General features: G+C 33.9%; 1 pseudogene; it reads right to left on the reverse strand.

Moving 5' to 3' along the window:
• The window catches only part of LOC141562167 (large ribosomal subunit protein eL20-like), a 122404-nt pseudogene that overhangs the window by 67040 nt on the left and 40422 nt on the right, over positions 1-14942 (reverse strand).

A 14942-nucleotide genomic window follows, 5' to 3' on the forward strand; every position in this document is an offset into this window, starting at 1 on the left:
TCTTGCCTTTGCATTAAAAGACACTTTAAGATGTAAATATCATTGCTTAAATTTCTTTAATTTTCCTAAAATGAGATTTCAAGCCTCAATTGTAAGTAATCCACAGCAGCTTCTTAAAGAAATGCTCTGAGAGATCCATGTTTTAGGGAAGTAAAGCAGGAGGAGAGGGTTCTGACCATAAGAAATTCATAAGGCTAAGGGGACACAATAGAACAGATAACTATTTAAGAGGAACTATTTCTTTCCTCATCATATGTGTTTATGGAAAGATGCCTTTTACCTTGTGGTGGTGGTGTAGTAATTCCCTTATAACCAGAGACCACCAGGTATAAAGTATAATGTAGCACCAACAACATTGACTCCCTCCTATAAAGGCCTGATTATATTGGTTTTATCTTGATCACCATTTCCATCCTGTGGAAAGCAACTTCCACTACAGAATTATGTGAAAATAACAATCATATTTCAAAATTGTAGGGAGGCTTTTCTCTAGGTTTTAGCTCTAAACATTTAAATAAATTATCCTTGGGGTTGAATTTTCTCAGTTAAACTGTGATCATATTTGGTTTCACAGCAGAACATTTAAACAACATAAATCAGTGACAAAGGTTACTTGACTATGAATTCATTTTTAGTATCACATATTTAGCATCATATAGCTGACTGATTAGAGAAAATTGAATTCAAGGGAATCTAAAAATACAGGTGATGGTGAAATGTCTTGAGAGGAAAAAATGTACAGATACATATATGTAGAGCTGTAACAACATTCACAAAAATATATCTGATTTACTGTTTTTAAATCCACTTCACTTCTTTATAGCAAAGGGCAGTGTTAATTTCATATTTGGATCCCCAGTATCTAGTAGGTTACATTTGCCAAATCAGGCATTTAAATAAATGTCTGTAGAATTCATGGACTATCATGAATAGTCACCAAATATAGCAATGCCTCACTTACCTAGAAGTTGGATTTCAGGCAGTCTCACTTATATGGAACATAGAATGTAATCAGTGATAATAATTTTAAAAGGCCTCTTAGAAGGAGATAAACAACTATTGAAAGGCTCAACCCTTTTAGAGTAACTTGGAAGCACCTTCAGGCATGATTTAGGATTATACATTAAAATAAGGAAAGAAAGAAAGAAAAACCAATTAAATATAGAGTGGACCTTGATAACATTGAAAAATTATGGGTGACAGGGGAAAAGACAGAAATTATGAAAAACAGATGGAAGAATCTTTAAAGCATAGGTTTTTAAAGGTGATTTAATGTAGAAGCACATAAGCCTAACAGTAATCTCTAGGGACATTGCAATATTTATCGTTTACTAATAATTGATTGATATAATAATAATTCTGAAGAAAAGATAAGTGATGGCCAATCCAAAGTGTTTAAGAAATGGGAAAGTGTGATGTATATATCTTGGTAAAGATTTTCAGTGATAGTGAAATGCATAATCATTATGGCTCTCATTCAATAACTGGCAAATGCCAAAAATCAGCAATATCTAGTTTTTAAATAAACACATTACCTCCTTATTTATTTCTCTATTTTATTCTAGAATGAAAAGATGGAATTTTTTTAAACTCTTAATATATATAAAACTGGGGATACAAATGGACAAGGAATTCATATTCTAATGGGGGAGAATATACAGAAATTATCAGATGTAAGCCAGATGGAAAGATCCTATGGTCCTTAGGGTACATACACAAAGTTGATGGTAATGATTGCTCATTAACCATATTTTGTTTTGTTTAGTTTTCTAGTAAAATCATAAATTTCTGGTACTGAATGATTTCACAATGCCAAAAACTTTCAACAGATCCATATCTGTTAGTTTCCATACTGGATCTCTACTGAAGTTTCTATCCAGAATCATTTCCAAATTATACTTTATAGAGCTGGAGAAGGAATTGGTAAACACTTCTAGTATAAAAAGGGACAAAGAAGAGAAACCAGAAATCTATTTAAAATAGTCTAACAATATAATGGAATATTATTGTTTTATAAGAAATCATGAGAAGGCTGATTTCAGAAAAGCCAAGACTTATATGAACTGATGCTAAGTGAAGTGAGCAGAACCAAACAGAACCAGAACATGGTACACAATTAACAAAAAGATTATGTGATGATCAACTATGGACCTGGGTCTTTTCTTTTCTTTTCTTTTCTTTTTTTTTTTTGTCTTTTTTGCCTTTTATTTTATTTCTTTTTTTTATTTTTTTTATTTTTTAATTTTTTATTATAGCTTTTTATTTATAAAACATATGCATGGGTAATTTTTTTATATTTATTATTTTTTTATAATATTATCCCTTGTATTCATTTTTCCAAATTATTCCCTCCCTCCCTCCACTCCCTCTCCCCGATGACAGGTAATCCCATACATTTTGCATGTGTTACAATATAACCCAGATATAATATATGTGTGTAAATACCATTTTCTTGTTGCACATTAAGTATTAGATTCCGAAGGTTTAAGTAACCTGGGTAGATAGACAGCAGTGCTAACAATCTACATTCACTTCCCAGTGTTCCTTCTCTGAGTGTAGTTATTTCTGTCCATCATTGATCAACTAGAAGTGAGTTGGATCTTCTTTATGTTGAAGATTTCCACTTCCATCAGAATACCTCTTCATACAGCATTGAAATGTACAGCGATCTTCTGGTTCTGTTCTTTTCACTCAGCATCAGTTGATGTAAGTCTCTCCAAGCCTCTCTTTATTCCTCCTGCTGGTCATTTCTTACAGAGCAATAATATTCCATAACCTTCATATACCATAATTTACCCAACCATTCTCCAATTAATGGACATCCATTCAACTTCCAGTTTCTAGCTACAACAAAAAGAGCTGCCACAAACATTTTGGCACATACAGGTCCCTTTCCGCTCTTTAGTATTTCTTTGAGATATAATCCCAATAACAGCAATGCTGGGTCAAAGGGTATGGACAGTTTGATAACTTTTTGGGCATAGTTCCAAATTGCTCTCCAGAATGGCTGGATTCTTTCAAAACTCCACCAACAATGTATCAGTGTCCCAGTTTTCCCACATCCCCTCCAACATTCATCATTATTTGTTCCTGTCATCTTAGCCAATCTGACAGGTGTGTAGTGGTATCTCAGAGTTGTCTTAATTTGCATTTCTCTGATCAGTAGTGATTTGGTACACTCTTTCATATGAGTGGAAATAGTTTCAATTTCATCATCTGAGAATTGCCTGTTCATATCCTTTAACCATTTATCAATTGGAGAGTGGTTTGATTTCTTATAAATTAGGGTCAGTTCTCTATTTTGGAAATGAGACCTTTGTCAGAACCTTTACTTTTAAAAATATTTTCCCAATTTGTTATTTCCCTTCTAATCTTGTTTGCATTAGTATTGTTTGTAGAGAAACTTTTTAGTTTGATGTAATCAAAATCTTCTATTTTGTGATCAATAATGATCTCTAGTTCTCCTCTGGTCATAAATTCCTTCCTCCTCCACAGGTCTGAGAGGTAGACTATTCTCTGTTCCTCTAATCTATTTATGATCTCATTCTTTATGCCTAAATCATGGACCCATTTTGATCTTATCTTGGTATATGGTGTTAAATGTGGATCCATATCTAATTTCTGCCATACTAATTTCCAGTTTTCCCAACAGTTTTTTTCCAAATAATGAATTTTTATATGGACCTGGGTCTTTTCAACAAAGAGGTGATTCAAGGCAATTCCAAAATACTTGTGTTGGAAAGTGTCGTCAGCATTCATAGAGAGAACTAGGAAGACTGAATGTGGATTAAAGCATAGTATTTTCCCATTTTTTCCCTCCTTATGTTTTTTCCCTTTTGATACTATTTTTCTTGTACAACATGAGGAATATGGAAATATGTATAAAGGAATTGAGGATGCTTAACATATATCAGACTGATGTCTAGGGAAGAGGGAGGGGAAGAGAGAAAAATTTGGAACATTTAGTTTTGCAAATGTGCATGTTGAAAACTATCTTTGCATGTATTTGGAAAAATAAAATATTATTCAAAATAAAATTTTAAAATAAAATAAAATGGTCTAATAAAGAACATAATAGAACTTGATCTGGGATGTATACATTGGGAATAGAGTGGAAAAACTGTATGCAACAGAGACTGAGGGGAATCCAATCAATGAGGCTTTTAAGCCTCATCAAGAAGCTAAAATAAAATATAATCTATCTTGCAAAAAGCCTGTTGTGAGTCCTTAATTTTAAATAAAATTTATATTTGGAAACATTTTGTTTTATTAGTCTATTCTCAGAGAAGCATAAAACATGTCATTTGGATTTGTTGGGGGATTAAAAAGGATATGTAAGGGATAAGATGTGACTTCAAGAGGTCAATCCAAGAAAACATAGTAAAGAAAGCATTTAGCTGGAATCTCTCTATATTCCTCAAATCTTTTTTAAAATAAATCCCCATTTTGTGTTCTGGATTGTCCGAGCCAACAAAAAGTCAGAAATGGTAAAGGAACCTAGCAACTACATAGAAAAATGATATGTTTGTGATTGTACTGGATGAAGAATCAGATGCTATTTGGCAACCTCATTTTGTATGCCTGCTTCCGGGTGATAGTTTAAAGATGAAGAGGACTACTTTTGGTCAAGAGGGACTTCCCTTCATGAAGGGAAGTATGACTTCTAGTCTCAATGAATGGGGAATCATGAAGAAAAGTATGTTAAAATCCCCACAGATAAGGTTGCTTCTTAAGCAACAGAGTGCAGACCATGAGATTAGTGACCATACTTCTCCTCAAATCATACCACTTTGGAAGTATCTGAAACTTCCGACCCCCCAGAATTAGCTTTGAAAACAGCAGTGCAAAAAGTTTGAAGCTTGAGGCAGAGCTCTTTACTATCACTGGAGCTGGGGTCAGGGCCCAAAATGAAGATAAAGTTTCAAATTAAGAACGATGGAGGGGGAATGAGCAAACAACAACAACAGAACATGGCCATTGAAAGCTAGTATGGTAACAGAAAAGATCAAGACACAAATGTAAAAGAAGAAAATAAAGTCAAAATAGCTACAAGCAAAGCTTCAGAGTTTAAAAAAAAAAAAAAAAAAAAAAGCAAATTGGACACAATTCCAAGAACAGGAAAATCTAAAAAAAAAAAAAAAAAAAAAATGTTTTAAATCAAATAAGAGTGATAGAGGTAAAATTAAGTAAAGATATTAAAGAAAAGGCAGAAAATTATGAAAAACAACTAGGTAAAAGAAGCACAAATATACTGAAGAAAATAAATCCTGATACAGGTGGACCTAAGATGGAGGAGAGTAGACAAGTCTTTCTGAGCTCTTCCTGGCTTCCCTCAGACTCTGAATAGGTTTTGGAATGAGAGAACCCACAAATATTTTGAATGTAATAAATTTCCAAATTATTTTGGAAGACTTCTGGTGGTGGAGCCAAGATGGCAGAATAGACAGGAAGTTGCTTGAGCTCTCCCAGTTTCCCTCAAAAACCACATGAAACGGAGCCTCTGAACAGTCTGAGAGAATGAAACTTCTCTCCAGCTCAAGATGGACTGGAAAACTTGAAGAAAGGTCAGTTTCACTGGGGTGAAAAGGTCAGCCCAGGTCAGAGAGACTCTGGGAAAGCCAGTGAGAGGATCTTAATCACAGCACATCAGGAACTAAGACCCTCAGCAGAGGAGCACAGCAGGGGGGCAGCTTCCAGTTCAGAAGGAAACTGGGAAACCAGGCAGTGACCTGAACAGAGCAGGCAAAGGTATCCCTGCCACAAGGGGGTGCTGTGCTCACAGCTAAGATCAGAGCTGCACAGGAAGTTGGGACAGCGCCCCCTTTAGCCAAGGAGCAGAGTTCAACCTTAAAATTACAACAAACACAAAAAGAAAAGGAAGAAAAAGAGCAAGAAACAGAAAAGAACTTTGACCATAGAAAGCTATTATGACGACTGGGAAAACAAAACAGACTCATTCAAGAACAAAATGTACACAAATGAAATCTCAAATAGTCATTGAATTCATATCAAGCCCAAAGAATTTTCTTGGAAATGTTCAAAAAAGACTTTATAAAGCAAGTAATAGACACTTCACACTTCCTAACTGTGTGATGACCCGGAGCAAGTCACTTAATCCCAATTGCCTCAGCAAAAATATAAAAATAAAAAGTTAACTGAGGAAAATCACACATTAAAGACTAGAACAGGGCAAATGGAAGCTAATGATTCTGTGAGACAACAAGAGCCAGTCACACAAACTAAAAAGAATGAAAAAATTGGAAAGAATTCATCAATCACTTTCTATGATTCTCTATCATCTTTCTGCAAAAATTGATAGTTTTATTTCCTCATTGCCTATTCTAATAATCCCTTTAATTTCCTTTTCTTTTCTTGTCACTAAAGCCAAAATTTCTAGTACAATGTTGAATAATAATGGTGACAATGGGCATCCTTGTTTACATTCTTATTGGGAATGCATCCAGCTTCTCTCCATTAAAAATAATGCTTGTTGTTGGTTTTAGATAGATACTGCTTAGTATTTTAAGGAATCTTCCTTTATCCCTATGTTCTCTAAATTTTTCATAGGAATGGGTACTATATTTTGTCAAAAGCTTTTCTGAATATTTTGAGATTATCATATAATTTCTATTGGTTTTCTTATTGCTATGGTTTCTTATTGAGCTGGAAAGGGGTTTCATTCTCTCAGACTGTTCAGAGGCTCAGTTGCATGTGGTTTTCAAGGGAAACTGGGAAACCTCGAGCATTTCTTATTGATATGCCCCAGTGGCAGATACCGTTCTCAAGAGTTATGGATATAATTTTCCGGAGTAGGAGTGTATATAGTTTAATCTTTAAATAATATCTATTTATCCCTGTTTACCTTTTTATACTGCTCTTGAGTTCTGTATTTGAAGATTAATATTTTTGTTTGTTTGTTTAGTTTTGGCTTTTTCAATAGAAATGAACGAAATTATTTTACTTCATTGAAGATCCATAACCTCCTATGAAAGATGATGCTGATTCTTGCTGGATAATTAATTCTTCATTGAAACCCTAGGTTCTTTGTTTTCTGTAATATGGTATCCCAGATCCTCTGATCTTTTATTGTAGAAGCTGCCACATCCAGGGTAATCATTACCATTATTCCCAGATAATTGAATTGTTTTTGTCTGGCAGCTTGCAGTATTTTTCTTTGAGATTATAGTTTTGGAGTGTTGGAACAATGTTCCTTGGAGTTTTCCTAGTGGTATCTCTTTCTGAAAGTAATCCATGGATTCTTTCAGTGAGTATTCCCCCCTGTTTCTAAAATATAGGGGCAGTTTTAAAAATTATCTCTTGAAGAATGCTTTCCAGGCTTCTTCTTCTTCCTTCTTCTTCTTCTTCCTTCTTCTTCCTCTTCTTCCTTCTTCTTCCTCTTCTTCTTCTTCTTCTTCCTCCTTCTTCTTCTTCTTCCTCCTTCTTCTTCTTCTTCCTCCTTCTTCTTCTTCTTCTTCCTTCTTCTTCTTCTTCTTCCTTCTTCTTCTTCTTCTTCCTTCTTCTTCTTCTTCTTCCTTCTTCTTCTTCTTCTTCCTTCTTCTTCTTCTTCTTCCTTCTTCTTCTTCTTCTTCCTTCTTCTTCTTCTTCTTCCTTCTTCTTCTTCCTTCTTCCTTCTTCTTCTTCCTTCTTCTTCTTCTTCTTCCTTCTTCTTCTTCTTCTTCCTTCTTCTTCTTCTTCTTCCTTCTTCTTCTTCTTCTTCCTTCTTCCTTCTTCTTCTTCTTCTTCCTTCTTCTTCTTCTTCTTCCTTCTTCTTCTTCTTCTTCCTTCTTCTTCTTCTTCTTCCTTCTTCTTCTTCTTCCTTCTTCTTCTTCTTCTTCCTTCTTCTTCTTCTTCCTTCTTCTTCTTCTTCTTCCTTCTTCTTCTTCTTCTTCCTTCTTCTTCTTCTTCTTCCTTCTTCTTCTTCTTCTTCTTCTTCTTCTTTCTTCTTCTTCTTCCTTCTTCTTCTTCTTCTTCCTTCTTCTTCTTCTTCTTCCTTCTTCTTCTTCTTCTTCCTTCTTCTTCTTCTTCTTCCTTCTTCTTTTCTTCTTCTTCTTTTCTTCTTCTTCTTTTCTTCTTCTTCTTTTCTTCTTCTTCTTTTTCTTCTTCTTCTTTTTCTTCTTCTTCTTTTTCTTCTTCTTCTTTTTCTTCTTCTTCTTTTTCTTCTTCTTCTTTTTCTTCTTCTTCTTTTTCTTCTTCTTCTTCTTTTTTTCTTCTTCTTTTTTTCTTCTTCTTCTTTTTCTTCTTCTTCTTTTTCTTCTTCTTCTCCTTCTTCTTCTTCTTCCTTCTTCTTCTTCTTCCTTCTTCTTCTTCTTCCTTCTGCTTCTTCTTCCTTCTGCTTCTTCTTCCTTCTGCTTCTTCTTCCTTCTTCTTCTTCTTCCTTCTTCTTCTTCTTCCTTCTTCTTCTTCTTCTTTTTCTTCTTCTTCTTCCTTCTTCTTCTTCTTCCTTCTTCTTCTTCTTCTTCTTCTTTTTTTTTTTTTTTTTTTTTTTTTGTTATGGCATTCAGGGAGGCCAAGAATTCTAAAATGTTCTCTTCTGGATTTATTTTCCAAGTCAGCTGTTTTTTTTTTAATAAAATATTTCACACTCTCTTCATTCTTTTCATTTTTTTCCCCCATTTTATGTGACTGGCTTTTGCTGTCTCAAATAATCCTTAGCTACCATTTGCCCTGTTCTAGTTTTTAATGTTGGATTTTCTTCAGTTAACTTTTGTGTATCTTTTTTTTTTAATTTGATTAATTTTACTTTTGAAGGAATTTTTTAGACAATTTTCCTTTCTTTTTCCAAGAGGTTGACTCTCTAATGCATACCTCTCAATTCCTTTCTCATTCTTTCTTCTACCTCTATTATTTGCTTTTTAACATCTTTTATGAACATTTTCAAGAAGTCTCTTTGGACTTGAGATATTTTGTCCTCAACTGAGAATATTTTGATGTTACCTGTCATCATGGTAGTTTTCTAAAGTCTAGGTTTTTTTCTTTCTTTTTTTTTTCTTTTTGAAAACCATTTTTAAAATTAATTTTATAATTATAACATTTTTGACAGTACATATGTATAAGTAATTTTTTACAACATTATCTCTTGTACTCCTTCTGTTCCGAATTTTTCCCCTCCTTCCCTCCACTCTCTCCCCAAGATGGCAGGTATTCCCATACATATTAAATATGTTATATTATATTTTAGATACAATATATGTGTGCAGAACCGAATTTTGTTGTTGTTGTTGTTGTTGTTGTTGTTTGAAAGGAAGAATTGGATTCGGGAGGTAAAAATAACCTGGGGAGAAAAACAACAACAAAAAAAATGCTAACAGTTTACACTCAATTCCCAATGTTCCTTCTCTGGCTGTAGCTGATTCTGTCCATCATTGATCAATTGGAATTGGATTAGCTCTTCTCTATGTTGAAGATATCCACTTACATCAGAATATATCTTCATATAGTATTATTGTTGAAGTGCATAATGATCTCCTCGTTCTGCTGGTTTCACTCAGCATCAGTTGATGTCTCTCCAAGCCTCTCTGCATTCATCCTGTTGGTCATTTCTTACAGAACAATAATATTCCATAACATTCATATACCATAATTTACCCAACCATTCTTCAATTGATGGGCATCCATTCATTTTCCAGTTTCTAGCCACTACAAAAAGGCCTGCTACAAACATTTTGGCACATACAGGTCCCCTTCCCTTCTTTAGTATTTCCTTGGGGTCTAGGTTCTTTTCTGTTTCTTCTTTATTTTTTTCCCTTTTCTTTTGGCATTTTCTCTTTGTTTTTACTTGTGCTATTGAGCACTACTCTTAGTGTAATGGGAGTTCTCCTGTGTAAGCCCTGTGCATCTCTAAGCATTGATTTTGAGCAGAGGACCCCTTTGTGTTTGCAGTGGGTAGCTTGGCTGCTCTTTCCAGGAAAAGCCTGGTTTTCCCATAGTTTGCCATCTAAACTGGGACTGGCAACAACCTCCCTGATTTACTCCTCTACTGAGTCAGGACTGTGGATCTTAGTTGCTGATTTGCTGTGATTAAAACCCTCTCAGTGACTTTCCCAGAGTCTGTCTGACCAGGGCTAAACAGCCTTTTCACTGTAGTGAGAATGACCTTTGTTGAAGTTTTTCCAGTGTATTTCGAGCTGGAGAGTGATTTCCTTCTGTCAGACTCTATTCACAATGTACTCTAGTTCTTCTTTGGCCATAAATCCTTTCCTTCTCCACAGAATTTAGTAGTAGACTATCCTTGGGGATAACTTGGGGGAAATAAGATGGCAGGAAATACAGAGTAATTTTAACTGTGAATGTGAATGAGATGAATTCTCCCATAAAACAGAAGTGAATAGCAGACTGAATTAAAAGCCAGAGTCCTACAATATGTTGTTTACAAGGAATACATTTAAAGCATACAGAGTAAAGTTAAAAGGCTAGAGTAAAATCTATTAGGTTTCATTTGAAGTAAAAAAAAAAAAAATCAGGGGTAATGATCCTGATCTAAGATCAAGCAAAAACAAAAATAGATCTAATTAAAAGAAATAAGAAAAGAAACTATAGTTTGCTAAAGTGTACCAAAGATAATGAAGTAATATCAACACTAAACATATATGCACCAAGTGGTATAACATCTAAGTTCCTAGAGAAGTTAATAGAACTGTAAGAAGAAACAGACAGCAAAACATTATTACTGGAATATCTCAACGTTGCTATGTCATATATCAAATTACAAGATAGTTAAGGAGGTAAATAGAACTTTAGAAAAATTCAGTATAATAGATCTTTTGGGAAAATTGAATGGGGACAAAAGGAATATACTTTTTTCTTGGCAGTAAATCCAATGAATACAATAATTGACCATGTATTAGGGCATAAAAATCTCAAAATCAAATGTAAAAAGGCAGAAATAGTAAATGCATTTTTAGATGATGATGTAATAAAAAGGGCTGGTTCAATATTAGAAAAACTATTAACATAATTGACTATCTCAATAACCAAATTAACAAAAAACACATGATCATCTCAATAGAGGCAGGAAAAGCATTTGACAAAATCCAACACCTATTCATATTAAAAACACTAGAGAACATAGAAATTAATGGAGTTTTCCTTAAAATGAACAGCAGCATCTATTTAAAACCATTAGCAAATATCTTATGTAATAGAGATAAACTAGATGCATTCCCAATAATATCAGGAATTAAACAAGGTTGTCCACTATCACCATTATTATTAAATAATTACTTAGAAATTTTAGCTCTACCAATAAGAGAAGTAAAAGAAATTAAAGGAATTAGACTAGGTAATGAGGAAATAAAATTATTACTCTTTGCAGATGATATGATGACATATTTAGAGATTCCTAGAGCATCAACTAAAAAACTACTAGAAACAATTCACAACTTTTACAAAGTTATAGAACACAAAATAAATCCACATAAATCATCAGAATTTTTATTACTGACAAAGTGTAGCAGGAAGAGATATGAGAAAAAATTCCATTTAAAATAACTGTTGATATATATAAAGTGTTTAGGAGTCTACCTGCCAAGGCAGAAAATATGAACAAAAATACAAATACTTTCCACACAAATAAAGTCATTTCTGCACAATTGGAAGAATATCAAGTGTTCATGGTTAGCCCAAGGTAATATAATAAAAGTGATAATTCTACCTAAATTAGTCTACTTATTCAGTGCCATACCAATCAAACTCCCAAGAAATTACCTCACAGAACTAGAAAAAATAATGACAAGGTTCATCTGGAAAAACAAAAGATAAAAAATTTCAAGGGAATTAATGAAAAAATGCAAATGAAGGTAGCCTAACTATAAAAGGCCTAAAACTATATTATAAAAACAGTGGTACTGATACTGACTAATAAATAATTAGTCAATGGAATAGGTTAGGTTCACAACACACAATATTCCATGATTATAGTAAACTAATGTTTGATAAACTCAGAGACCCTAGCTTTTGGGATACAAACTCATTACTTGACAAAAATTGCTGGGAAAACTAGAAACTAGGCATTGACTAACACTCTCTACCAAGATAAGGTCAAAATGGTTTCATGATTTAGACAAAAGGAGGGACCTTTATAAGCAAAGTAGAAGATCTTCTGCTGCTGATTTCTATGGAGAAGGAAAGAATTTATGGCCAAAGAAATGGAGTACATTATGAAAAATGAAAATAGATTATTTTTATTATATTAAGTTAAAAAGTTTTTGTAAAAACAAAATCAATGCAAATAAGATTAAAAAGGAAGCAGAAAACTAGGGGAATTTTTTTTTATATACAAATATTCTGATAAAGGCCTCATTTCTAAAATATATAAATAATTGACTCTATTTTATAAGAATACAAGCCATTCTCCTATTGATAAATGGTCAAAGAATATGAACAATTTTCTGATTAAGAAATTAAAATCATTTATAGTCATATGGAAAAAATGCTCTAAATCACTATTGATCAGAAAAATAGAAATTAAGACAATTTGGAGGTACCACTACACATGTCTCATATTGGCTAAGATGACAGAAAAAAATAATGGAGAAAGTTGGAGGGGATGTGGGAAAATCGGGACAATAATAGATTATTGATGATATTATGAACTGAATCAAATATTCTGGAGAATGGAAATATGTCCAAAAGACAATTAAATTATACATACCCTTTGATTCAACAATGTTGCTACTAGGCTTATATCCCAAAGAAATCATAAACAAGGCAAAGTACCCACATGTGCAAAAATATTTGTAGCAGCCCTTTTTGGAGTGGCAAGGAACTGGACCCTGAGTGGATGCCCATCAGTTAGAGAATGACTTAATGACATATGGTATATGAATGTTATGGAATATTATTGTTCTATAAAAAATGATCAGCAGAACGATTTCAGAGAGGCCCGGAGACACTTATGTGACCTGATGCTGAGTGAAGCGAATAGAACCAAGAGAACATTGTACATAGTAAAAACAAAATTACACAACAATCAATTCGGATGGACATGGCTCTTTTCAAAAATGCGATGATTTAGGCCAATTCTAATGGACTTGCATCAAGAGAGAGGACTATGGAGGTTGAGTGTAGAACACAACATAGTATTTTCACTTAAATAAAAAAGTACCTTTACATAGAGCTTTCTCTCCAATAAAGTATGTAGATATAAAGCATCTTTGATAGTGGACCAAAAAGAATTCAATCTAGTCTTATTCTATCTATACAATTCAATCATTCAACTCAACAACAGTTATCACATGCACACAGGAAGCCCTGCTAGGCTCCACACAACTTATGGTAGGTGTCACAATGGATAGAGTACAGGTCTAGATTCAGGAAGATCTAAATTCAAATCTGGTCTAGGACATTATTAACTGTATGACCTTGGGAAACTCAAGGTCTTTTTCATCATCTGTAAAATAGGAATAATAATAAAGCTATGGGGGTGAAATGAGATTATAATTACAAAATGCTTAGCTCAGTGTCTGACACATAGTAAACTCTCTAAACATATTAAACATTATTATTGTTTAAACAAAACTTTATAAAATTAAAAAATATTTAAAATTACATTTCAAAAATTAATTCCTTACAACTCAGAATTGGACAAGTGGAAGTTAATGATTCTGTGAGAAATCAAAGAGATATTTTCAAGAAAAATTTACCTGATATCCTAGAACCAGGGAGTGAACAGAAATGGAAAGAATCTACTGATCACCTTTTGAAATAGATCTTTATATACTGAAATAGAATCATTTGTAATAAAAACACCAGAAATAGAAATAGAAATTTTGACTTTTGAGTATCAGACTCAAAAGAAACATTAAAAAAGGGAAACACAAAAAAAGAAATCATGAGAGATTTGATAAGATTAGCTGGTTTCCTTTCCATATAGGAAGATGTTATATGTATCTACTCAGAACTTTATCATTATTAAAACATTTAAAAGTATTCTAAACTGAAAGAGGGTGTGGTAGTGGGTCAAATTTGGTGAGATGATGTTAAAACATAAATAATTGGATAGATGAGAAAGAGTGATTCTCTGGGAGAAGAGGTAGGGAGAAGAAGAATGAGGAAATATATCTCAGCAGGGGTAGAGCTAAGATGGCAGAGAGCAGACCTGACTTTCTGAGACCTCCTCTGACCTTCTCTCAAAATAAGAGCAGATTAAGCCTCTGAACTGGTTTTGGAGTGACAGAACCCACAAATATTTGGAGTACAACATATTTCCAGAAGAAGATACCTTGGAAAAACTTGCTAAAATGGTCAGGGAGCAAGCCTGCAGCATAGGGAGACCTGGACAAGGAGCTGGAGCAAGGAGCCAGAGCTTTGCTGTATCCTGCACCAGGGAACCTTCTGTGAGCCTCTTCGGCTGCTCTACCCTGGTTGCAGGTTGGTGTCTTATTAGATTTGCTGCAAGAAAACCAAAAGCAAATTCAAAAGGCAAATTGTAAACCACTGAGCCTCAGAACTCAGCACCTGGCTCCAATTAGTCAGCACCTCAAGTCAGTCAGAAACACCAGTCCCAGAGCAAACTAAATCAGCTGTCTCTCCTTTGCTTTAAGAGCAGAACTCAACCCTTTAAAATGAGCAAAAAGAATTCTGACCATAGACAACCTTTATGGAGAGATCAGACCTCACATCCTGAGGTCCAGATGAAACCCCAAAAGGAGATAAGAGCTGGTTCCCATTTTACGAGGCTTTCTTGGAAGATCTCAAAAATGATCCTTTTTTTTTATATTTTTATAACATTATCCCTTGTATTCATTTTTCCAAATTATCCCCCCCTTCCCTCTACTCCCTCCCCCCGATGACAGGCAATCCCATACATTTTACTTGTGTTACAATATAACCTAGATACAATACATGTGTGTAAATACCATTTTCTTGTTACACAATAAGCATTAGATTCCGAAGGTACATGTAACCTGGGCAGACAGATATTAGTGTTAACAATTTACATTCAT

The sequence above is a fragment of the Sminthopsis crassicaudata genome, chromosome 3, assembly GCF_048593235.1.
Source record: "Sminthopsis crassicaudata isolate SCR6 chromosome 3, ASM4859323v1, whole genome shotgun sequence".
NCBI classification, from domain to species: Eukaryota; Metazoa; Chordata; class Mammalia; order Dasyuromorphia; family Dasyuridae; genus Sminthopsis; species Sminthopsis crassicaudata.